The sequence below is a fragment of the Corylus avellana genome, chromosome 7 (genome assembly GCF_965113065.1).
Source record: "Corylus avellana chromosome 7, dhCorAvel1.hap1.2, whole genome shotgun sequence".
Taxonomy (NCBI): Eukaryota; Viridiplantae; Streptophyta; class Magnoliopsida; order Fagales; family Betulaceae; genus Corylus; species Corylus avellana.
In genome coordinates, this window is record NC_142496.1 from 16,422,552 (window position 1) to 16,449,568 (window position 27,017).

The following is a 27,017-nucleotide window of genomic DNA, read 5'->3' on the forward strand; positions in this document are numbered from 1 at the left end:
AGAGAAATTGTAAATTTTTGATAATTTGGGTGAAGGACGTTGATGCAATTTTTAGTATTAGTTTGATGAGTATGTCTACTTTTTTTAAAATATTATAATAATAATTAAATTAGGGCAAAATAGACTTTTGGCCAAAATTTTGCTGTCGGCGCGGCTGGCGCTATTAAAATTCACCCGCGCCTCTCCAAATTCCTCAAAATTTTGTTTCTGTTCAGTTCCCTCCCTTCATTTCTCTTCATTTCTCCTCCCTTCTCTCACGAATGCACTTCTCTGTTCGTCCAAATTTGGTTCTCGCAGAAATCGCTCACCTTCCTGCTGTCAGCCCCTCTCAAAAGGCTAGGAATCTTGTCATGGGAGCACTAATCACTGCTCCTTTGTTTTGGCTTCTGCTGCTGTATATGTAGCAGAAGAAACAGATTTTTTACATGCGATTGTACCGAATAAGACCTTCGCGTTGCCGATTGGTGTTCGGCTTGTGTCTTGTTATGGAGGGATCTGCGTTGCTTCTACGCCGTTGCGGCCAGTCATGCTTCGTCCGCTTATGGTAAATTCTTCGTCGTAGCTTCGTTTTTGTCTCGGTTTTGGATTTGCATTGAATTGGGGATTCTGAAGTAGGGTTTTGTCTGTGGTTGATTCTTTACTTGAAATTTAATATAAGTTCTTGTGTGATTTGAATTTTTGGGGGAATTGTTACTGTTTTCGGACACAGTTCTTATTCGTACAACTGTTAGGAACTGTATGGGACCTTGTGGTTGTTGACTGCCTGGATTTTCTGATCTGCTGACATCTACCATACAAATTTCTAAAGCGTTCCATGCAGATCTTTACAAGTACACTTAAAAAGAGAGGAAAGTTTTTTACAAATATATCCTTTGTATATCTCCCTAAAATTCAACCCATGTTAACGTACATGGGTTTGTCATGCCTCTGTCTCTGTTGAGTTGTAAGGAAGTCTATGAAAAGTAGATATGCATTTTAGGGTAAAAGAAATAGAACAAGAAGTGCAGAAAGAAAGAAAACCTTAAGAACTACGGGCCCATTTGGTTTGCGGAATAGACCTTGGTATGGAATGACTATTCCTATGGAATAGTCCATGTTTTGTTTAGTAAGTGTCTATTCCTATGAGTAATTATTCTCGTGGAATCGCTAATCTCTTATACACATGAATAGTTATTCCTCTAAAAAATGAGAGGTATAGCTATTCTTTAAGCTATTGACAATTTTTTCCAAAAAAAATAATATATATATATATATATATATATATATATATATATATATATATATATTAAAGTTTCTGTTCACCTTAAATTTGTTTTTTATTAAAAAAAAAAAGAAAAAACCTAGAATTGTAGGGGTGGCCGGCCACCAGCTATAGGACCTGGGGGTGGTCGCACCACCCCCGGTGGAAAATGTCATGGGTGGTGTTTTTGGTAATTTTGGTTCAACTTCAATTAAAATACATATGTTGTTACCAAACTATGGAATATGAATAACTATTTCATTCCACTTTCGTCTATTCCTAGTAATAATTATTCATTTTTTTAACGAAATACCCAATCCACAAACCAAACAAGGCCGTAGATTGGATGTGGCTTGTCAAGGTTTGTATTATGGGAACTGTTGTGTAGATTCTTGAACATAGATTAAATGATGAGTTCCGAGGTCATCCTAAGAAACCAGTATTCACAACTCTATGGTGAGTGCTTGGTACATTGGAAATAGATTTTAGTGTATATATGTCATCATGTGTCTTTCATGTTTTGAAGGAAAAACCAGCATTTAACTTGTAGATCTTATAAATAATAGGAGAAATGGAAATTTTCTTAGTGAAGATAACAATTGATTGCACATCGAGCTTTGGATTGACAATGCTTTCACGATGAATAATGGGGGGTCAAAGTGACTCATTGATGGTCCAGTAGGGGGCCACTTTGATGCCTAAGTCAATGATTAAAAGGGAAAGTACGCTGAGAAAATAAGAGATTTTGGCTTGGATAAAAAATGAGTGTACCTGTGAAAGGTTTATCTCAGTTCCTTTTATAGTGTATCCTGCACATAGTTGTTTTAGGGGAGGTTTGGGATTTACTAGAATTTGATTTTGTGGCCCCCACTCACTTAGCTCATTCTTCTATCATTCTCTAGTTGTAATAGAATGTCAATAATCCAAGTGGTAGGGGTTGGGATATTGTGGAAGCAACTCTTCTTGGTCCCCCCCTCCCTCGCGCGCTTGCTTATTCTTGATAGGTTTGGTCCGGCCGTCCTAACTAATTCTAGGTTTGGCCGGCCTTAATATCATTAAACATGGCCTGCTTGATACAACAAACGTTTGGCTAGCTAGTGATTCATGTTGCCACTGGGCCTGGCTTAAGGTCATACTAAAGGTGGGTTAGTTGATTGCATATTGAGCTCCAAATCAATAATGCCTTGAAGATAAAGAACAAAGAGGAGTCAAAGTGACCTGTTGGTGGTCCAGCAGGGGGTCACTATGAAGCCTAAGTCAATGATGGGCTTTGAAAGGGAAATTAAGCTGAAAAAACAAAAGTGTTTGGCTAGGATAAAAAATTAGCATAGCTCTCAATAGTTTAACTAATTTCCTTTTATAGTTTTCCCGTGCATAGTTGTTTTTGGAGAGGTTTGGGGTTTAACAAAATTTAATTATGTGTCCCCCACTCCCTTAGCCCATGCTTTCATCATTCTTTAGGTGTAATGGAATGTGGTAATCCAGATGGCAGTTCTAGGGTACTATGGAAGCAGCTCCTCTTGCTATAGGTATGGTTGGCCTTAATATCATCAATTTTGGCCTGGATTCTTGTTGGCACTAGGCTTGACTTAAGGACATATGAAAGTTGGGCCAGTCCAACAACTATGAGGATGCCAGTTGATCACACACCAAGCTCTTGATGTATAATGCTTGCAAGATGAAGAACAAAGAGGGGTCAAAGTCACCTGCTAGTGGTCCAGCGAAGGGTCACTCTGATTCCTAAGTTAGTGATGGGTTTTAAAAGGGAAAGTAAGGTGAGAAAACAAGATTGTTTGGGTATGATAAAAAATGAGCGCACCTCAACGATTTGGCCCATATCCTTTTATAGAGTGGTCATTACGCATAGTTGTTTTGAGGGGAGCTTGACAGAATTTGAGTTTGTGGACCCTCTCGCCTTAGCTCATGCTTCTGTCATTCTCTAGATGTAACAGAATGCCAAAAATTCAGGTGGTATGGGTTGGGATTAGGGCTGTTAAGTGAGCGAAGCGTCTCGCGAGCAAGCTCAGGCTCGGCTCGCATAAGCTCGGTTCGTGCTCGACTCGAATATTAAATGAAGCACTTCATGAACACAAATCCTGGCTTGAATATTAAACGAAGTAAGCTCGGCTTGACTCGGCTAAGCTCGTGAACAGCTCGTGTGTGAGTATATATATATATATAAACTAAGTAATACATAATTAATTATAAATCTCATAATTATTAAAACCTTAAAATTGCATTTATATTTAAGCGTTAGAGAATGAAAAATTGTAGACCCTTCGTGATCAAAGAGAGAGAGAGCAATCATTAAAAAGACCTCGATTCAATTAGAGCAAACCCAAACAAAATGAAGAAGAATCAAGCAGAAATTATTGAGGGAGATTGCGAAAGACATAAACTATTGAAGAATCAAACAGACCCAAACACTATCACTACCTGTCTGGTGAGCGAGAGTGAGAGAGTGGGAAATGAGAGTTCAGGTGGAAGATCCGTTGTGACTGGTGAGGGGGATTGAGAGAGACGTTAAAAAAATATTTTTTTGTAGGAGGCGTTGTTCCAATGCAGTCTGAATGCAACCTGTTAACTTGTCCCACATTGTTAAGAATACATCAATCTCCAAGTTTGCTTATCTATAAAAGGATGCATATCCTCTCTCTTTGAAACCAAATGCCTTACTGTATTGACTCAGGCTTCATACTCGATTAGCCAGGCTAAGCAAATACTCAGATGCAAACTAACTTCTTAAGTCGTTTAAGAGTACTTGACGTTAAAATTTTTTTAAAAAACAAAAACATTAAATATAAGAGCCAGCTCGCGAGCTGGTTCGGCTAGACTTATTATTAGCTTGAGCTCAATTTTTTTGGCTCGCCGTTGAGCTCGAGTTCAAGTAAAATTTAAACGAGTCAAGCCTGAATAAGGGAAGCTCGCTCAAGCTTGGCTCGTTTACACCCCTAGTTGGGATACTGTGGAAGCAGCTCCTCTTGGTGCCCCCTTCTGCCTGCTTTATTCTTGATAGGTTTTGTCTCGCCGTCCTAACAAATTTAGATTTGGCCAACCATAATATCATCAAAGCTTGGCCTGCTTGATGCAACTGACGTTTGGTCGGCTAGTGAATCTCGTCTCCTCTCGGTTTGGCTTAAGATCATATGAAAGGTGGGCCGGTCCAATAACTATAGAAGCCTAGTTAAGAAGAGGTTTACTATATGGTACACTAGTTGTCCTCCATTCTTACATTTGGTTGAGTACAATAATTTGACATGGGAATTTGTAGCCATCAGCTAAAATGTTTTTGAACTTTTTGTCGTCTTACTCTTTAAGGAGTCGAAATGGTGTATTTATGACGCGCGTGCATGTCTGGCCATTGAAGGGACTTAAAAGGTTGCCATTTTATCCAATAGAGTGATTCGACAACAATTGTTTTCTAGATTCTTCGTTGGAGAAACTCGTTTTACTCGTAGGTGAGTCACAACCTTTAAGTTTATGTCACGAATTCCTGAATTCCTTTTCCATTTCCTTTGTCATTTTCAAGGGCATAATTTTGTTCCTGCCCTCCTCACCATCGCAGCTTTTATACTGTTTTACCATACTTTGTTGTTCCATTCTCCAATGGCTAATAGACGTCAAGAAGGGTATGAAGAAACAGTGCCCCTCATGATATGTAAGGAAACTGGACCCTCTAGGTTTAGTGAAGAATTAGGTCCTTCTAGGGTTTGTAAGGAAGTAGAGCCCTCTGTGATGGATTCTAATTAGGGGACTTAATCATCTTTGTTGAATCTTCATGACGATTCTAGCGATTCAAAAGAAGTTGACACTATCGCCTATGATGTGCCGATGGACGATGATGGGTGCAAGTCATAAAAGAGAAATTAGTAGATGATTTACAGCAGAAGTATCAATTTAATTCGGTACTTCTTGATGTGCAACCTAGGGATGAGAGGGCGTCTTCTATTACCCTTTTAAGTGCTTTATAAATGCACCACTTCGAATCCTCGATGACCAAGATACCAAAAAGTTTGAATCCAAACAAAACTAACGACCATAAATTCCCATATCAGATTATTGTATTCAATCTGATGTAGGAATGTGGGACAACTAGTGTAATATATAGTAAACCTCTTTTAAATTAGGCCTTCCATAGTTATTGGGTTGGCCCACTTTTGGTAATGACCTCAAGACAGGGCCAATGGCAACAAGAATCACTAGCCGACCAGTCGTCAATTGTATCAAGCAGGCCAAGCTTGATGATATTAAGGCTAGCCAAACGTAAATTTGTTTGGATGACCGAAGCAAACCTATCAGGAATAAGTAGACGCAAGGGGGGCACCAAGAGAGGTTGCTTCCATAGTATGTCAACTCCTTCCACTCGGATTACTAGCATACCGTTATAACTATCGAATGACGGAAGCATGAGTTAATGGAGTGGGGACCACTACTCTTTCCTTTTACTTGGTGTGGGAGACAAGAAATCCAAGTCTAACTTGGAATAGGAGACCTACTTGTAGTAAGAATATTGGAGACCTACGGTTCTCTTAATGCACCGACTTTTGGCCTTAAATAAAGCCTCATATTCAGCCTTTGGATGACACACTAAACAGAGCCTCACATCAAGGTGGGCTGCTGGAAGTCGGTGCACATTGTGCCATAGCTTCTTGTGATTTTTCAGCAACGTGGAAAATCAAAGAGAGCATTCTTCTTGGTTTTAGTCGTGTCGTACAGGGTATGGGCAGCAAAGAAAACAAGAGAGAAATAGCCGCACAATGAGAGAAAAATATAAGAGACCACCCGCCATCGTATACCAGCAAAAGAAAAGGCGTTAGTATTCCTGTCTTTTGTTTTCTCCTTTGAGAATAATCTCTATTGTGTAATAGTAAGATTTGGGTGTATTGGGGTTTTGGGTATGCGTGATTTTTTCTCTACTATATTTTTGTACTCCATCTTTCATAGTGAATTTCTTCGTGATCGCTCCGCCAGTGGACGTACCTCACATTGAGGGAACCAATTAAATCTTTGTGTTATCTTGTGTGTGATTGTTCTCGTCTTATTTAATCGTAATGGTTAGTGTTGTTTTTTGCACAACAAGTGGCATCAGAGCTCAGGTTCAAGAAATCAAATTGATGGCAAATATGGTGAGTACCAAGTTTGAAGTGGAGAAGTTTAATAGGAAGAATAATTTTTCTCTTTGGCATAGAAGGATGAAGGATTTGCTGATTCAGCAAGGAGTTTACAAGGAGTTATTGGGAAAGGCGAAGAAACCCGAGAAGATGGAGAATAATGTTTGGGAAGAGATGGATGCGAAGGCTGCCTGCCAGTGCGATCTATCTTAATTTATCAGATGAATTCATTCATAATGTGATTAATGAAGAAAATGCAGAATCAGTTTGGCAGATATTGGAGAGTTTGTATATGGCGAAGAATTTGACAAATAAGCTATACATGAAGAAGCAGTTATATGGTTTATAGGTGGAGAAAAAAATAGATCTGCTGGAGCACCTCAACAAATTCAACATGTTAAATACACAGTTGTTGAATTATGGAGTGAATATTAAAGAAGATAAAGCGATACTTTTGTTGGCATGCTTCCCCTTTCCTATGATCACATGGTTATGACATTATTATATGGGAAAGAAACTGGCATTTGAAGAGGTGACGAGATCTTTCTTGTCACATGAGACGCGGAGGAAACCTGTCAATGATCAGGCTGATGGGCTTGTGGTACGGTTTGAGCCAAAGCGTGGAAGAGATAAGTTTAAGGGGAAGAATGGCAGAGGTAAGTAGCCTCGATCTATGTCACGATCGGCACAGGGTGGAGAATCTCGGTCAGATGCAAAAGATATAGAATGCTATTATTGTCATATGAAAGGGCACTATTGAAAATTTTGCAGGCTGATGAAACAAGATCTTGAAGATAAGAAAAGACAAGGTTCCGCAGATTCAGTCAGTGTGGCCAATGGTGAGTCTGATGACAGCGAGGTTAGTGTAGATGTTCATTCAGTTTCCTCAGGTAAAAATTCTCTCATACTCTTGGGTTTTGGATTTTGCTTGTTCATATCATATGTGTCCGAATAGGATGTGGTTCGACACATTTAAATCCTGTAATGCGGGTACAATGCTAATGGGCAATGATGCTAGGTGTAAGGCCATTGGACTAGGTACCATAAAAGTTAGGATGTTTGATGGGATTGTCAGGATACTCTCTAATGTCAGATATGTTTCCGACCTTAAGAAAAATTTGATCTCATTAGGTACATTAGATTCTTTGGGCTATGGTTATTCAGTCAAAGATGGAGTTATGAAAATAACTAAAGGTGCTATGGTGATAATGAAGGGCAAGAAAATTGGCAATTTGTACAAATTACACGGGGACACAGTTACAGGTGGAGCTGCAGTGTCCACCTCAGCAAAACCAAATAATGATAACACAGCTTTGTGGCATATGCGGCTTGGTCATTTAGGCGAATGTAGTATATTTGAGCTTCACAAGAGGAATTTGTTGAAAGATGTGAAGTCATGTAAATTGGGTTTCTGCAAGTACTATCTGTATGAGAAGCAACGAAGAGTCAACTTTAAGGTGGCGTCTCATACAAGCAAAGGTGTTATCAACCATGTTCACTCAGATGTTTGGGGACCAGTGGCGGTGCCATCAAATGGAGGTGCACATTATTTTGTCAGTTTTATTGATGATTTTTCAAGAAATGTCTGTGTACTTTATGAAGCACAATTCAGAGGTTTTGACCATCTTCAAGCAGTGGAAGACGCAAGTGGAAAATCAGAATGGAAGAAGAGTATTTGAGATCCGATAATGGGTTAAGAGTACAAAAACACTGCGTTCTTGGAATTCTGCAAAACAGAAGGCATTACTCGTGACTTCACAGTAAGAGAGACTCCACAGTAGAATGGAGTTGTCGAAAGGATGAACAGAACACTGTTGGAAATTGCAAGATGTATGAGGTTGAGTACAGAATTGTCAAAGAGTTTATGGGCTGAGGCAGTTAATTATGCATGCTTCGTCACCAACCGATCTCCAGCCGCTGGGATAGACTTCAAGATTCCAGAGGAAGTATGGTCAGGTAAACCGGTTGATTATTCTATGTTGAGAATATTTAGTTGTCCGACATATGTTCATGTCTAAAGTAGAGAACGATCGAAATTAGATTCAAAGTTAAGAAAATGTATTTGTCTTGGTTTGGAATCTGGTGTTAAAGGCTATAGGCTCTGGGATCCAGTCTCAAAAAAGAAGATTGTTAGTAGAGACGTGGTGTTTGATGAGACCTATATGTTAAGGAAGGGTGAGAATGAAGCATCGACTGAGAGCCAGAAAGGGAAACAGGTTGTGGAGGTGGAGCTTGATGAACAACATTCACTTACGGACATATATGATGACGAAGAATCGTCAAGGGACTCAGAGCACCTAGAAGAGCCTTATTCTTTAGCAAGAGGCAGAGAGAAACGTGATCGAAAAGCACCAGAGAGGTATGAATTTGAGGACATGGTTTTCTTTGCTCTAACAGCTGGTAGTGGAGACTTATCGTCTGTTCAGAATGGCATGCCGACAGAGGTGGAGTTACTACAGAAAGGTAAACCTTGGGAATTGACATAATTGCTCAAGAGAAAGAAGGCTAAAGGGTGCAGATGGGTCTATAGAAAGAAAGAGCCAACAAAGAGAGCTGTGTGACCTAGAAGACTGGCAGAGAAGCATGGTAGCTTGTCTAAACCAAGTCCTATGCTCAAGTACAAGAAGTGCTTGGGCTTGAGTGACACTCATGGATTGTGATAGCCCTTAGGGGCTTGGGCAAAGGCATCAGAAGGAGATTTGTATTGTTGCGACTTGATGGGTTTCAAGTCAAGGTAGAGATTGTTGACGTGGGTGACTTATAACCAATCAATGTGTGGGACCACTACTCTTTCCTTATACTTCTTGGTGTGGGAGACAAGAAATCCAAGTCTAACTTGGAATAGAAGACCTACTTGTAGTAGGAATATTGGAGACCTACGGTTCTCTTAATGCACCAACTTTTGGCCTTATATAAAGCCTCATATTCAGCCTTTGGATGACACACTAAACAGAGTCGCACATCAAGGTGGGCTGCTGGAAGTCGGTGCAAATTGTGCCGCAGCTTTTTGTGATTTTTCAGCAACATGGGAAATCAAAGAGAGCATTCTTCTTGGTTTTAGTTGTGCCGTACGGGGTATGGGCAGCAAAGAAAACAAGAGAGAAATAGCCGCATAGTGAGAGAAAAATATAAGAGACCACCCGCCATCGTATCCCAGTAAAAGAAGAAGAGTTAGTATTCTTGTCTTTTATTTTCTCTTTTGAGAATAATCTCTATTGTGTGATAGTAAAATTTGAGTGTATTAGGGTTTTGGGTCTGAGTGATTTTCTCTCTACTATATTTTTGTACTCCATTTTTCATAGTGAATTTCTCCGTGATCGTCTTCGCCAGTAGATGTACCTCACATTGAAGGAACTGCTTAAATCTTAGTGTTATCTTGTGTGTAATTGTTCTCGCCTTATTTAACTGTAATTGTGATCGTGTTGTTTTTTGCACAACAATTTTTTTTATTGGAGCATTCAGCAATTTTGCCTTGAGTTTTTGAGAGAGAATTGGTAAATTCTTCTGGATGCATATACAGCAATAGAACGTCTTTAAATGGTTAACTTTCTTTCTAGAATGGACCACAAGATTATATGGCAGAAGATTATCTTAGGCAATATCTCTCAAATCAAGTCAAATTTTTGCATCAGTTTCTGTTGGACTTGTAACTTTCTTATAGTTGTTTCTGTAATTTCTCACTTGCCTTTATTTTCTTTGTATTTACATGTTTAGCTTCTCTACTATGTCTTTTGCACATAGTAAATCTTTCCATTTTGACATTCCCGGACCTTAATAGTAGCGTATTTTATAATGCCAACCGTGGATTTCTTGAAATTTTCAGGAAAAAATACAGTGAGCACACTTGGTCGCATTGTCTGACTTTTTGTTGTTCTCATTACACAGAAAATAAAGGGAATTGATTCCTTTGTGAGTAGCAATGCATCTACAGGATTTCGAGTAGGATCTTTTGCTGAAAACTATTTGATTGAGGAGCTCAACACCCCTCAAGAGCAGAACTGTTGCTGCAGCTGCTGTGGTTGATGAACGGCCATATATAGATAGAGCTCTTTCTATCAGACCACTGCATGTCTCGATTAGAGGCCAAGAGTTCACCAAAAGCGGATTTGTGAGTATTTCAACATGGAGTTAGTTAAATAATTTTATTTTTCATTTCTACACCTGTTAATCTAATTAGTTTGCGATCTTTCAAAAATACTTAGGCTTCGAGTAGAGATTTGAGGAAAACTTTAGCTGTGTTATTGGACTTGTCACTGGTGTTCTTGTTGAACTAAAGATTTTGCTATGTTAAAGTAATCATGTATGTCTAGGCTATTTACGCTATGAAGTTGCCTTGTGATAGAAGTCTTCTGTTCTAAGAGATGTGCTGCTTTTTTTAAAGGAAATTTAGATATAAACTCCTTAGGTCAACGCGCTTTCATTAAAAACTCCTTAGGTATTTTTTTTCGGAAATTTAGTCTCTGGGTCAATTGAAACTACAAGAAACTCCCTACCATTAAAATTTTTTAACATCCATTAGGGCCACTCAAAACTCCCCGTTTTACCTGATTAAAATATTGATTTTTTATTAAATTAATTTTAAGAGTTAAATCTAAAAAAAAAATTGAAGGGTGGTGCCACCCCCCCAACCCCTATGGGGTGGTTTGCCCACCTCTGGGGTGGCTTGCGGCCACCCCTAGGTGGTTTGGGGTGGCCTGCGTGGGGTGGCCCGCAGGCCACCCCTCCACCCATGGGAGCCACCCCATTGGGGGTTTGGGGTGGCCAAGGGTGGCCGTTGGCGGCCCTTCAATTTTTTTTTTTTTTTTTTTTTAGATTTAATTTTTAAAATTAATATTTTAATAAGGTAAAACGGGGAGTTTTGAGTGCCCCTAACGGGTGTTAAAATTTTTTTGTAGTTTCGATTGACCTAGGGACTAAATTTCTCCAAAAAATATTTAGGGAGTTTTTAATGAAAGCGCGTTGATTTAAGAAGTTTATATCTAAATTCTCTATTTTTAAACAGAGTTGTCTATTTAATTCATAAGTTTTTATTTTATTTTTTACATTAAGAGTGGGTCATAGATTAGAAAGGGATGAATAAAATAAAATTATTTTTAAAAAAAAAATCATAAAAAATTAGTGGGTTTTTTTTTTTTTAAAAAAAAAAAAAGAAAAGAAAAAGTCCTGATAAATAATAGAAAGTATTTTTTTTTAAATAATTTTTTACTAAATAATAATCTTTTTACCTAAAATAGTTCTAATTTTTTTTAAAAAAATTATAAATTTGCGGCATTTTTCACAAACACGGGCAAAATAGGAAGAAAAAAATGTTAATATATTCACGGCTTTGTTTTTCTTTGTTCACAAGCAGTATTAACAAATGGAAAAGTACACATACTTTATTCAAACTACTACTCTATTGTCTGTATTTCTCTTACACTACTATTTGTGTCGATGTCTTTTCTAAACTACTGGTGCTCTATTGGATCACATGTATTTTCAAGTGTTGACTCATCATTCTCATAATGAAGAAATGCTTTATATATATATATATATATATAGAGAGAGAGAGAGAGAGAGAGAGAGAGAGCATGAAACAACAACAGCAGCCATTTTTATGTTGTCCACCCTCAAAGACAGACTTGTTTTTTCTAGGAAGAAGCAAGTACATGAGTACAAACTAACATACAATCACTATTCATTAGTGATTGAGAGTTATTATCACACCAAATTAAGGCGATTATTAAAAGACGAAGGCAAAAGCCACAACATTAAACAGTAGAAAATACAGACGGATTGGAGATAAGCATTAATTAAGCATATGCATCAGGGTTTTGTAGGAGGTAGCCTTCCACAACTTTGTACATACCCAGCACCTTTTCCTTGCCAGCCTTAATTTCCTCTTCCTTGATCACTACGTCACCCTTTGTATGGTACTTGGTTGTCATCTTATTTTTACTCCCAACTTCTGCTGTTGCCTCAAATTGAACTTCAAGAACAATAAGTTCAAGCTTGTCAGCCAAGGCATCACCTTCGATCATCGTGTACTTGTAGGAATAAGTATTTTCATTCAGCTCATCAATTCGGTTCTTGATGGTACTAGATTGGCTACCTTTGTCGAAAGTGATTTGCCTGATGCGTCCAGCCCCTCCATCGCCTTGAATGATTTCAATGCTCTTAACAGCCTGTGGGAGGAGTTTTGGGATGAGGATGTGGGCATCAATAACCAAGGCTTTGAACAATCTGGCTGGTGGGATAGGAGAGGTGTACTCGTCTGTATAAGTGATTACGCCCATGATATCTTTAATTGAGGATTGAAACTAGCTAGGCACTAATTTTGAAGGAGATGGGCTTGGAATCTAGAATTTCTTGAACTTGGGCTTTGAAAATAGAAGAGAATTAAGTGGTTTTTATAGGTTCTTGTTCCTTAATTAACTTGTTTTGATTTGGTTCTCAGGGCTGTCCTGTTGTGTATTTGATTAATAACAATTTGAAGAGGGCGTCATCGTCGAGGTTAATTTTCATAATGATGAGAGAGTTGGATATGTTAATGCACAAATGCGTAGTACAAAAGTATGGATCTCAATGACGTGTTTAAACTGTCTTTTTATTTCGGAAGAGGTTTTCATCTCCACCATCACTCTAAGATCAATTAATAAATGTGCAAAGAGCAGCTAGAGCATGAGAATGAAAACTTAGGCATCACAGCTAGAGGTAAAAGCATGTTTTTCTTAATTATACAAAGTCATCTACATATAATAATAATTTGAAGCATAGTAACATGCATGCAACTCGGATTCCATTATATTGGCATTGCCAGTATCAGATTCCATAAATGTTATGATTGTTTCCCCCTCTATCTTTCACACTCATGAGTTATGGGAAGGTTTATTTATTTTAGTTCTTATCACCCATCATTTAACCGACAAAAGTATTATACTTTTATTCCATTTTCACCTTAAATTCCAATGACATCCTCATACTTTGTACGCTGAATCATTTGAAAAAATGAATAAAATTGTTCCATTTCAAGATCTAGTGTTTTTGTTTTAAAGCAAATATGGAAAACTGGTTTCAAGGAAACAGAATTAAAGAAGAGGGGTGGGTTTCCTAATAACAAGCGAGTAAATGTGCCAAAAATCTTGTTAATGTGTAGGAAGACATGGAGGTGATTAGAGCCCACGTGTGGAATGAGAGGCTTGAAAATAAAGAAGAAATCTACAAAATTTATGTTGCTACAAAAGCTAAACGCACTGAATTTTTATCGTTACTTTTCCGTTTCTTGTAGCTTACGAATTTATGTTGCTCCTATTTCTGTATCATGTGGTTTAGGGCTTTAGCTCTAATTACTGAGGACTCAAACCAGTTCAGTCACTAAAATTCACCGATTCAGGACACGAAAATGATAGTTCCCTGCAACTGAATTGAAAAACCCCATTTAAAACTTCTGCAAAGATTTTCAAGATGCCAAGACTATCTAAACAGGTAAAAAAAGTAGCATGGTAAACATGTGCCTTGCATGCAGGGCGGACCTACCTTAGAAGTTGGGTGTTCTTTGCCAACCCCAAAAATTCGTTGTTGATGACTTTTTCACCCCTTGATAACTAGATGTTAGTTTTATCCTCTACTATTTTTTGTATTTATTTATTTACGTTAGTTTGGACCCCACGCAAAAAATCATGTTTTTGTCCCAGCTTGCATGCTACCAAAACTAAAATCTAATCCCTTTATCTAGGCACACAGATATCACAATCTACAATATCAACTATCTTGCTTGATCCATGCTACTTCTTTATTGACTTGACTGGTTATAAAACTAAGGCACTAACAATCCGGACATGACAACTACATTGTGCACTTCACAAGTGAACCTTGCAAAAAACCTGAATAATTTCATAACTTAGAACAATGCCATAACTTGTTGCCATTCACATAAATAGAAAAACATTTCGATCAGGTTACGTACGAAAGAACTGAATCACTAGTACCATGACTGTGTGATATAATAATGGGAAGAAAAAGGATGCTAAGTGCTAATCATGCAGATGATCAATATTGACAGCTATAAATTTCACAATTTTTAGAAATAGATTACCTTGAGATTTCCTTCCCGAAGCTGGTTGTTGATTTGATTGTGTCCTAAAGACAACCACATGTGGAAGAGAGAAGTTGCCAACTTAGAATGGGTGATCGCAGGCAGGGAGAAGTGGGAAAGCGAGCAAGAATGGAGAGAGGATGTGGCTGCAGAGAGGAGATGAATTACAGCTTAACCAGAGCTGGGTATCCTAAAAGAAACAAAGCAAATAGAACCACACACAGCATGCATCATGTAAGGTTTCTTGCAGTGACAGGAAACAGAGGAGGAGGAGGAGGGGCAGGTGGTGATCATGAGGCAAAAGACAGTGACAAGAACAGAGAAGAGGTGCTGTTTTGGGAGTGGGAATTCTGCTTGGTCTGCTAGGTGAAATGTTCGAGGTTCTCTGGGTGTTAATCGTGATCCTTCAGTGGGGGCTAAAGGAAGGGACAGAAACGGGGTCCCTGATGCTCATGGTTTGCCAACGCTTTGAAATGCACCATGGGCTTTGATCATTGAAGAAGAGAAGTGGCTCATCCTTCTGGTTCTGAGGGCGAATCTCAGAGGACTGAAGCAATTTCTTTTATTGTCAGAGGGCAAGAACGGGTGAGGACCCCTAGTGCTTCCATTGGTACAGAAGTGTTAGAGACACCTTTCGGCGAGGGGTACAATGACATTTTTCTAGGTGTTGCAAGGCGTGAGGTCTCCCAATTTTTTGCTAGCAACCCATCCGGTGGGTGCCTTTCCCCAGCCCATTAGGAGGGAGGTACCTCTCGTGTTTGTTGGATTATCTGCACAAGGTAGGCAATCTAGTTATGCGGATCTTTGGTCCGGCTTCTCCCTTCATCTTTGGGTTCAGTAGTAGTTGATTGTGTTGCTCATCGCTTGTGTGAGACTATAGCTCACGCTGCACTTGAAGCAGTGGCGGTTCCTCCTCTCAATGTGACTATTTCTTTGGCTAATCTGTCACCATTTGTAGCTTACATCAAAATGTATGTGGTGACGGCCACCATCCCGCCAGGGTTTGTAAAGGTACATCCTGTTCAAGTATAACGGTACTCTTTTATGCAGCTAGTTAAAACAGTGTTTGGATACGCCCACCTACAAAGAATTCTCCATATCAAATAACAAGGGTGTAATCTGTCTAAATGGTACTTGTTGAAGCACATTCCTATCCGATTACTAGTAGTTTAGGTTTACCTAAACTCTAGAGATAATTATCTAATGTGTTCTGGTTACTAGTAGTTTAGGTCTATCCAAACTTTAGAGATAATTATTCAATAGATAAATATCATAGAAGTTAGGACTCTATCTAAACTCTTGAATAGTTATCCAATGTATTATAGGATAGGAATTAGGAGTTCTATGTAATCTCTTGCTCTTGTGAATCTGTATATATATATAGCATGCAAACCGTGAATTCAATTACGGTGATTTACAAATTCAATCACAAAATTGTGTGCTCTAATATGGTATCATAGCCCCTCATAGACTAACGTCTCTTGCTCTCATGTCTTCTGCTTCATCATCTTCTTCTGGATCATCATCTTCTTCCGAATCACCACGCTCAACCAATCTCACCACAAATCAGTCAGCCAACAACAACCAAGCTGTGGCCTTCACAGTTCCAAATATGAATCATTCACTTCATATTCGACTGGCCAAAGACAACTTCATGTCATGGCGTACTCAGATCTTGGCTTATCTTAAAGGTCATGATGCCTATTGCTTTGTGGATGGATCCTCTCTTCCTCCACCAAAGATGATTTCCAATACGAGCAAAGAAGAAGGTGCTCCAGACACTGTTCCCAATCCTGAGTTCCTCACATGGACTCAGAGGGATCAAATGATCCTTAGTATACTCATCTCCACCCTCTCGGACGCCTATGTAGTACATGCCGTGGGGTGTGCAACGGCCTATGATTTATGGACAACTTTAGTCTCCATGTTTGCTTCCCAATCACGTGCTAGGGTGATGCAAATCCACTTTCAATTAGCCACTGCCAAGAAAGGTAACTCCACCATCACATAATATTTTTAGAAAATCAAGTACATGAGTGACACATTGGCTGCTGCTGGACAGCCACTCAACAATTTTGAAAGCCTCTCCTTCCTACTTGCTGGCCTGGGCCTCGATTATCATACCTTTGTGACCTCAGTCACCACACGGGTTGATCCCATTTCTCTTGAAGAAGTCTATGGCCATCTATTGGCACATGAAGCTCGGCTGGAACAAGAACTCTCATTCATTGATGCCTCACAACCAGCAGCTCACTTTACTGCTCGTGGCTATTTCAATCGTTGCCGTGGGCTTCGTGGGCGTGGATCCTATTCTAGAGGTCGTGGTGGCTCTCGAGGTCGTGGAACCTTCTCTCCAAACCATGCTCGGGGATCTTTCTACTCCAACAACAGCAATGCTGCCCCATGCCACATCTGTCAGATATGTGGTAAACAAGGGCACACAGCTCCTAGGTGTTATTCCAGGTTTGATTAGAATTTCCAGCAAGCTTCTTCATCATCTCCTCAAGCTTATTACTCTTCTCCATTACTGTTCTCGGATGAGGAATGGTACCCAGACACTGGTGTAACCCATCACCTCATCAATGATATAGGAAATCTGAATATTGCATCCGAGGAATACTTTGGCTTTGATCAAATCCGTATCGGCAATGGATCAGGTTTGTCTATAAATCATATAGGGTCTGCTACTTTTTCTGTCCCAAGTCGTCAATTCCTTCTCAAACAACTTTTGTTAGTTCCCGATATATGCTAAAATTTACTCTTTGTCAGGCATTTTGCTAAAGACAATTGTGTTTTATTTGAATTCCATTCTGACCACTTTGTTATAAAGGACTCCCACACAAGGATTCCTCTACATCACGGCCCACTTAACAATGGCCTCTACCAGCTCCACACGTCTCCTGCATCTTCTCCAATAAAACGCGTCATGGTTGGTGAGAAGACCTCGGTTGATCACTGGCATAAGCGCCTAGGACATCCAGCTTTTCGTGTCATCCGGAGCATTCTATCTAAATTTAGTCTTCCAATTCAGTCCAATAAAGCTCGAGTTTTCTGCTCAGCATGCCCGGTTGCCAAGGGCCATCAGTTACCTTTTAGTTCCTCTAGTTTGGATGTTTGTAATCCTCTAGATTTAATTTACTCAGATGTTTGGGGACATCCCCAGTTGTTTCACTTTCTGGCAATAAATATTATGTTTCTTTTATTGATTCTTTCTCTCGTTATACTTGGCTCTTTTCCATTCAAAATAAATCTGATGTCAAAACCGTATTTATACAATTTCAAAAAATGGTTGAACGTTTACTTAACACTAAAATTATGCATGTTCAAACCGACTGGGAGGTGAATATCGTTCACTCACCACCTATTTTCAATCTCTTGGAATCAATCATCGTCTCTCATGTCCTCATACCTACCAACAACAAGGATGCGTTAAGAGAAAACATCGTCATCTCATTGACACCACTCTCGCACTCCTTGCTACTAGTGGAGTACCCAAGTCCTTTTGGGATGAAGCATGTCAAACCTCTTGTTACCTCATAAATAGATTACCTACCCTAGTTCTTAATCATGCTTCTCCTTTTGAAAAACTTTTTTTCCAAACAACTAGATTATACCTTCTTAAAAGTGTTTGGATGTGCATGTTTTCCCCACCTCCGATCCTACAACTCCAATAAATTTGACTTTCGTTCCAAACCTTGTGTGTTCTTAGGCTATAGCACTCACCACAAGGGTTACCGCTGCTATCACCGTGAATCTGGCCGCATATATATTTCTAGGGATGTTATCTTTCATGAGTCTACATTCCCTTTCTTGGAACAACCTTCAGATCCCTCTCAAGTCTCCACTTTGTCTATCGGATCTACTCAAATTCCAGTTGTTGTCTCGTCCAGCCCAATCCCATTATGTTAGCCTCCACCTCCTCCTGTGTCACCTATAACACCTTCCCTAGTACAGCCTTCTTCTCCTTGTAGCACATCTACTTTTCAGCAGATTCTATTGAAGTTGTGGACTCTCCTCCTCCACTTGCTGTTCCACGGACACATCACATGGTTACACGTGCTCAAAACAACATCACACAGCCACGACAGTTCACAGACGGTCGCATTCAGTACCCCATACCTCATGCTTTACATTCCCAACTGGACTCTAATTTAGATGAGCCCACATGCTACACCAAGGCTGTTCTAGTTCCAGAATGGAGAAAGGCAATGCAAGAGGAGTTCAATGCGCTTCTACGCAACCGGACATGGACTCTTGTTCCACCTCACAAGGCCAAAAACGTTGTAGGCTGCAAATGGGTATTCAAACTTAAAAGAAAGGTTGATGGCACGGTTGAAAGACATAAAGCTCGTCTTGTGGCAAACGGCTTTCACTAACAAGCCGGGATTGATTTTGGAGAAACATATAGTCCGGTCGTGAAGCGAACTACTATCCGAACAGTCCTATCCATAGCACATTCAGCTGGCTGGCCTATGAAACAAATAGATATACATAATGCATTCCTACATGGACACCTAGCCGAAGAGGTTTATATGTGCCAGCCACCAGGTTTCTCTCATTCCTCTAATCATATATGTCGGCTAGACAAAGCAATTTATGGGTTGAAGCAAGCTCCTAGGGCCTGGTTTTCACGGCTGGGCAACAAACTCCTTGACATCGGGTTCACGGCATCAAAGGCAGATTCCTCTCTCTTCACATTCAAGTCGGCTGCCACTACCATCTACATCCTCATTTAAGTCGATGATATCATCATCACTGCTTCAAATCAGGCTGCTATTGACGAGTTATTGCAACTACTTCTGGTAGACTTTGCTGTAAAAGATCTTGGGGATCTAAGTTTCTTTCTTAGGATTGAAGTCTTGCATCTAGATAGTGGACTGCTCCTCTCACAACGCAGATATATACTTGACTTGTTGAAACGCACAAAAATGGATGAAACCAAACTGGTGTCATCGCTGATGTCTTCTTCTAGCTCCCTCTCGGCGCTTAGTGGTGAAGCTATGGATGATCCTTCACTTTACTGAAGCACCGTAGGTTCTCTCCAATACCTATCATTAACACGACCAGATTTGGCTTTCGCAGTCAACAGGGTATGTCAGTTTATGCATCGTCCAACTATAGTACATTGGCAGGCAGTCAAACGAATACTACGGTACCTCAAGCACACAGTGTCCCATGGTGTCTTGCTCAAACACACCTCTTCCTCTCACCTAGAGGCATTCTCAGATGCTGATTGGGCAGGTTGCCCGGATGATCGCAAGTCTACAGGTGCCTATTGTGTTTTTCTTGGAGCTAATCTTATCTCATGGGGTTCACGGAAACAACCAACTGTATCTCATTCTAGCACTGAAGCCGAATACAAAGTTGTAGCAAATGCCACTGCAGAGGTTCTATGGGTACAAGCCCTTATTCGAGATTTAGGAATCACTCTCTCTTCTCCACCAAAACTATGGTGTGACAATATTGGAGCCACATACTTATCAGTTAATCCGGTTTTCCATGCTAGAACCAAGCACGTGGAAATAAACTTCCACTTTGTTCGTGATCGAGTGGCAGATAAATCTATCCAAATTTTGTTTATATCCAGCAAGGACCAAATTGCAGATGTGATGACTAAACCGATTGTAGCTAAGAGATTTCAAACCCTCAGTGCCAAGCTCAACGTGTGTTCTCCCCCGTTAAGCTTGCAGGGGGCTGTTGAAGCACATTCCTATCCGATTACTAGTAGTTTAGGTTTACCTAAACTCTAGAGATAATTATCTAATGTGTTATGGTTACTAGTAGTTTAGGTCTATCCAAACTCTAGAGATAATTATCCAATGGATAAATATCATAGGAGTTAGGACTCTATCTAAACTCTTGAATAGTTATCCAATGTATTATAGGATAGGAATTAGGAGTTCTATGTAATCTCTTGCTCTTGTAAATCTGTATATATATATATATATAGCATGCAAACCGTGAATTCAATTATGGTGATTTACAAATTCAATCACAGAATTGTGTGCTCTAATAGTACTCATCGGACACATGCACATCATGAACAAGCCGCTCCTAATCAAAATCCCGCCGGCGTGAAGGAACTGTGCCATCATCCAAACGTCCCAGAACAGACCCAAGAAAAAAAGAGTTAAGAGTTCTGAGCAAACCTAATCTCCTGTGCCCTCCAATCTTCTGCAGACGGGGTTGAAAGACCTATATACCCCAAGGATTCCTCCATATCCTCATTGCTAGCAATCGATCTTCTTGGGCCCAAAAGTTATTCATCGTAATAGCACTTCTTGCCCAATCCAAAGCTCTTTACACTCGACGCAAGGCAGGATGGGACAAAATAGGATTCTTCAAAGCCAAAGGCGGCAAAATTCCCCATCGAGCCCTCAAAGGGAAAGCTTGGTCTTCGCCACGAAAGAACTCATAGCCTCAGGTTACAAAAAATAACTGTTCTTGCCAGCGCTTGATCCGCAAGACTCTGTGAAGAATCTCCACCACTTGACCTATCTTCCTGGAATGGATCTTCCACACATCATCAACGTCTTGATTTGCAGGTCTGTATATAAATATAAAAATTTGGCTGCTCTGAGTTGAGGCCTCCCTTCATCCTTGAATAACTCGGGCCAATTGGCCAAATGACAAACATACCCATCAGGATCCTCCATCCATTAGGAGTCACTTGGGAAAGGGCTAGATAAAGAATGTCCAGGATCTCCCAAACTACGCGCAGGACAGGCAACCAAAACCCTGGATGAAGAATAGGGATGGTCAAACAAAATTTGTTCCCCCTTTCAACGCCGTCTGCTCCTTCGCCGGAAGAAGGCAATCTCAGTCGAGCACCATCGGGAAGGAAATGAGCCGCCTTAAGACGATCAAGCACTGAAGCCCTCACAATTGACCGCAAGGCTGCCCCACTAATCTCCATTACTAAGAAGAAATACAACTTAAAGAAGATTGAAAAAATTTCCCCAAGCTTACTCTTTGTTGCAAAGACAAAAAGAATAAGAGAATGCTGATGATAAACGGGAGTTAATCCAAATTTTACCAAAAACTTAAACATAGAGGACACCATGTGTCGCCAAAGGAATGAATCAAACAGGTCTTAAGTAACCCAACAACCCCGTCTCAAAAACAACACCTTTGAAAAACCTAATCGTCGCATCAAAGCGCCTCTAGCAATTTTCTAGGCAACCTTGTGGTGATGTGTGTCATTCCCCATTTAAAGCAAAACGTGCACCGTGCAAACAATAATGATAAACGTCACGTCCAAAGAAAGGCACACTGCAATATCAACAACGGCTCCCTTGGTCCTCCTCATGAAGCGGGAAATAACACCAGTCCTTGTTACTAGAATGGGCTTCACATATTTATTTAATACTCGTTGGGCCACTACTGTGACCAAGGGGATTGCGGACTACTAGAATGGGCTTCACAAATTTACTTAATTCCCGTTAGGTTACTACCGTGACCCAAGAGAATGGTAGACTACTGAAATAGGCTTTAGGAAAGCCCACTATGATTACCCAGGCCTAGCATTTAAGCTCAGACCTTCCTATGAAAAAGTAAGGCCTAAATCCCGAAAGCCCGCAACATGAAGAGCTATGAAGGTACGAAGGTTCCAGCCCAGCAACCTATGAAAGTATACACTCAATCAACACGTGGAAATACATGTGATCCATGCTCCAATAGATAAAGTGTCCCAACTCAATTCTCTAACTCAACAAACTTGATCCCACCAAACAAACTCCAAATAAAATACTGCCAGGGGTCGTTCAAAAGACAGTTACAAAGATCCACAAGATCGACATCAAAACAGATCAATATTCTAGGAAAGTCAAGTATGAGTCCCTTTGTGACTCTCATTCCCTGCTGTATCTATAAAAGGAGCAGCCCACTACAACACAAAACATAGTAAAATCTCTCGGCTATTCTCATTTACTCAACACAAGGTACACATACTTACCATGAACCGTGCCATGTAGTTTTTCACTGATTCTTTTTTCTTCCTGTTTCATGGTTAGCAAATAGGTTGCCGACCTACGTCGTCGACTGTTCCCAATAAAGTGCGACAGGAAGCCCTTACCCAAATCAGCAAAGGTCCTTATTGAACGAAGAGGTAGGCTACTAAACCAACGCCTTGTTGCTCATTTCAGAGTGAGTAGGATAGCGCGACATAGGACCGTGTCTGATGTGGTCTGCAAAGCCATGTGGGCTCAGTACATTTCCAAATGATCCGCTGGGTCTTTGTTTCCATCGTACAAGTTGAATTGTGGCAACTGGAATCTAGAGGGGAGTCTAGCTTCCACTACTTTCTCTGTAAAGGGTAGGTCTATTCCACGAAAGCCATCGTTGGAGAATGATTGCGAGCCATTCAGCCATTGCGCCATGTCCTCCAATTTGGCCTAGAATTCATCCATTATTGCGTTGGTCAATCTGCTTTCTTCGTTGGGGTTTAGCGTCTCACCTGGCCCGCATGGCTACTCTTGTTTGGGATGAATATGGTTTTCTACATCTGATGGATTTTTTTGCTTGTTTTGATTCTCGAAGCTTCGCTGCAGTAGGAGCACCATTGTTTCTAATATGTGTCCAAGTTGAGATTCTAAGGTCCCAAGGCAGACACTAGTCGGCAAATGCGGCCTAAACTCAGGTAAGATCACAAGAGGTTCTTTTGTATCGCGATTGTTGGTGTTATGTTGGTTAGAATCTTCTGGCTGGTGTGGAGTGATGGTTCGAGCGTTTGTGGTGTTGTGAATATTTTTGAGTTGGCCTTGGGATCTCGTTCTTCCTGCCATTTGTGATTTTGTCTTGTTTTGAACTTTTGGATCGTTTGTTTCATCCTCGATTCTCACAAATGGCCCTAATTGTTGAAATAGTTGTCACTCTTGGCAGCAATCCGGATCCAAAGCCTTGTTAAGATAAAAGAGAGATCAGTGATGGAAGGCCGCAAAGTGGGGGGGTGTGGCGGCCGTTCCACCTCCGATGCCTAAGTCAGAAATTGTATGGTTATGAAAGTAAATAATAGAGTAAGGTCAATATCAAAATGAGAGTAGATCTTTTATCCATATCGAATTAAATTTTGATTTTTGATTCGAGAAATAATTCGTTTACTTTCTTTATCATTCTTTTCCATTCTTTATTTTCTATAACCTACGTCCCTCCTTGTACAATTATCTAATGAAATATCATATGACTGCCTTTGCACTTACTTACATTGGTTATAAAAAAACCCCAATAAAATAACCAATAGAAGCTAAAGTCGAGAGATTTCACTGTGTTTTGTGTTGTAGTGGGCTACTCCTTTTGTAGACTCAGCTGAGAATGAGAGTCATAGAGGGACTTATATTTTATTTGACTTTCCAAGAATATTGGTATGCTTTGATGTTGATCTTGTGGATCTTCTTTGTAACTATCTTTTGAATGGCTGTATGACCCATGACCGTATTTTATTTGGAGTTTGTTTGGTGGGATCGAGTTTGTTGAGTTGGAGAATTGAGTTGGGACTCTTTATCTGTTAGAGCATGGATCACATATATTTTCACGTGTTGATTGAGTGCATGCTTTCATGGGTTGCTGGGCTGGAATCCGTGTACGTTAGTAGCTCTTCATGTTGCGGCCTTTGGGGTTTAGGCCTTATTTTTTCATGAGAAGGTCTGGGCTTAAATGCTAGGCCTGGATAATCATAGAGAGCTTTCTTAAAGCCCATTCCACCATTCAAACAAAAGACCTACTATTACTTCTCTTATATATCTTTTTTTTTTTTTTTTTTTTTTTTTTTTTGGGAATTCATTATTGGATCTGTACGACCCAAGAGGGGATTTGAAAAAATATATATATATGGATGGAGATGGATGGTAGATGAAAGAGAAATAGAAGAAAAAAATATGCTCACGGGTTAAATATTTTTTCTTTTCGCGACATTGAAACGATCTTCTAACAATGTACTCAAGATTGAAAATAGAGTAAAGCCGTAGAGGTCCATAGCCATGGAGTGACCATAGGTCCATAGTCGTGGAGTTTTTCTCCACATCAATGGAGGTCTCTATGGTAGTGCAACAATGGAGATCCAGGGTTGTGTATAGACCCTCTTAGCCATGGACCTCCATGACTGGAGCGTCTCGCCATAACCATGGAGCCCTTCATGCTCGAGAGATTATTTTGTTTGGAGCATAAATATAATTTTATAAAACTTTAAATAGAATTTATAAGGAATTGGATGAAATGATGTATTTGATAATGTCCAAAGAGAATGCAGGAACAAGATTAAATTGAAGTCACAAAGAGTGATTTGAAAATAGCTTAAAATGTAGGGACGATTGGAGTAAATGAAATAGAATTAAAAAATATGTAACAATGGATTTAATACCCTAATATGCTTTTTCCAATCATTGTTTAATTAAGTAGAAGTAGAAAAAGTATGCATAAATGCATCCACTACATAGAAATTCAAAGATCTCTTGAATATTTGAGGGAGAATTTCATAGCTCAGCCATACGAATGATCCCACATTTCTTCTGACACGTCGGATCCATCTATAAAAGTTGAAAATCTTTTAATCGAAAATGATATCTTTGGCGTATACTCCATAAAACGACAATCTTGACAGCAGAAATTGGACTATTACCGATGATGACTCGACAGGCTATATTTGTTGTCTTTAGTGGTCTTTGTTTTGGTTATTTGTATTTTCTAGTTGGGTGAATTTTGGTTGAGTGGAGGAAATGGTGGTGCTGGGGGCACCATATTCCACCAACTTTGACTCACCAGCACCACCAATACATTCCATATGCATTCACATTTTAGTTTGAAGATTCCATTTCAACGACGAGCAAGTTTCCTATAAATTAGTTAACTTGTCACTAATTTGTAGGAAGAAGTAAGCAAGAAGGTGGAAATATGGTGAAAAACCTGGCAATATTGTGGAATCAAGGGGTTTGCTGCAACTATATATGTTTGGCATCTTTGATCAGATGAAAATTAGGCGATTTACTCGAATTTAAGGTTGCTCCGATGGTCCAACCTCATTTGAAGTAGGAATTTCTAAGAGTTGAGACACCTTGGACTTCGGAGATAGTTGTTGAACTTGAGAAGTTTTGCCCACACCACTTTGTCCTATCTTTCTTTTCTTTTTATTTTTTTTAATTAACTATTGGATTTGTAGGACTCACATAGTTTGTAGAACCCACATGTGAGTCTTACAGATCTAACAGTTGATTAGAAAAATAGATTTTTGGAATTGTACCAAAAATTTACAGAAGATCATTTCTCATTTCTCTTGCTTTTTTTCTTTCTCTAAGTTTGTTAATAGTTTGTTCTCTTTTCTTACATATTGTCGTCTACGATTTGAGAATTGCTAAAGATCCCAATACTTTTTCTTAAATTTCATTTTCCAAATGATCTGGATCCCATGTTAATTTAAGAAAAAGAAAAAAAAAAAAAAAAAAAAAAATCTAAACCTAGTTGTTTCTTGAATGGACCAGATCATTTAGAAAAGGAAATTAGTGTTGGGTCTTTAACATTTCTCCTAGGATTTTACTCTTCCTTTGTAATAAATGTAATATCATCCCTTGGGCTGAAAGCTAGCTCTTGGGCTGTAATATACATTGTCAAGCTTTGTAATAAGTGTTGCTGGTCTAGCATGGCCAATTATATTGTTTCTTTGTTTGAGGGGTTCTTGAAGCTTGATTGTGATGTCATTGTATGCTGATTCACTCAAGTTGCTGATGGAGAATTTAATCATAATACCAAACCCACAAATAAATTTAGAAAACATGGTATCAACCTGCACTTTTAAAATCAAGTGATGGGAGATTCTGTGTGTAACCGTATCGGCACGTGGCACCCCTCGATTGGGAGGTGCCTTGATAGTACAAAATGCTCATACGTGTGTGCGTGTATAGTGTGCAAGCACAAAATATTCAATTTTTCTAATTTTTATAATTTCTTGACTTGTTATATTTTAAGGATATTTAAGTGAATTTAGTTTCTAAACTAAAAATATTTCGTTATTTCACTTTAAAAAAGAATATGTGGGTGTCAAATATGGATTTTTCTGTTTGGTTTAACAATCTGGGAGGTTTTTGCCGATGATTTGTAGTTGGAAAGAATTGAGTGTGATAGATGGTAGCTTGTGGGGGCAAATGTAAAGGAGTACTGCTAGTCGAGGGAGGTTAAAGGTAATTAACCTATACATAATATATTTTAATATAAATTTCAACAGATTTTCTTAATATATATATATATATATATATAACTAAATTAATGAAATAAAGCAGTAAAACCTTCCATGCAGGTAGTATAACCGTCCATGTAGGAGGTATATGCAGTTAAAATAAACATGATGCAAGATTTTCCAGAGTAAGCGCGAAATTGGAGCGTATAAAAGAGTAATGGAATAAATAGATAATGAAAGGATATCAAAAGATTTGATTAATGATTAACAAGAGAACTTACAGATTGAAATGTAAATTGGAAGTGGTGAAGTTACAAGTTGAAAACGGAAAGGAATACAAGTTGAAAGCAGCAGGCAAATGGCAGATGGATTTCAGGTGTTTGGGCTGAAAGCTTTTGTCTTACAATAAAATGGGCTCGTCCTTTTATAGAC

The 27,017-nt window shown here is 39.3% G+C and overlaps 1 long non-coding RNA gene and 1 pseudogene across 2 annotated transcripts; one reads left to right on the forward strand and one right to left on the reverse strand.

The window, feature by feature from the left end:
• The first annotated feature begins 218 nt into the window (after nucleotides 1-218).
• LOC132185690 (uncharacterized) lies at nucleotides 219-25,501 on the forward strand. 2 transcript variants are annotated; one of them, XR_009440626.2, is made up of 3 exons: nucleotides 219-544; nucleotides 10,237-10,459; nucleotides 25,284-25,501. It is a non-coding gene; the product is annotated as an uncharacterized LOC132185690 (long non-coding RNA). The 2 variants fall into 2 exon arrangements; XR_009440625.2 differs by lacking the exon at nucleotides 25,284-25,501 and having other exon boundaries at nucleotides 10,237-10,491.
• LOC132185689 (major allergen Pru ar 1 pseudogene) lies at nucleotides 11,986-12,866 on the reverse strand (annotated as a pseudogene).
• Nucleotides 25,502-27,017: the final 1,516 nt, after the last annotated feature.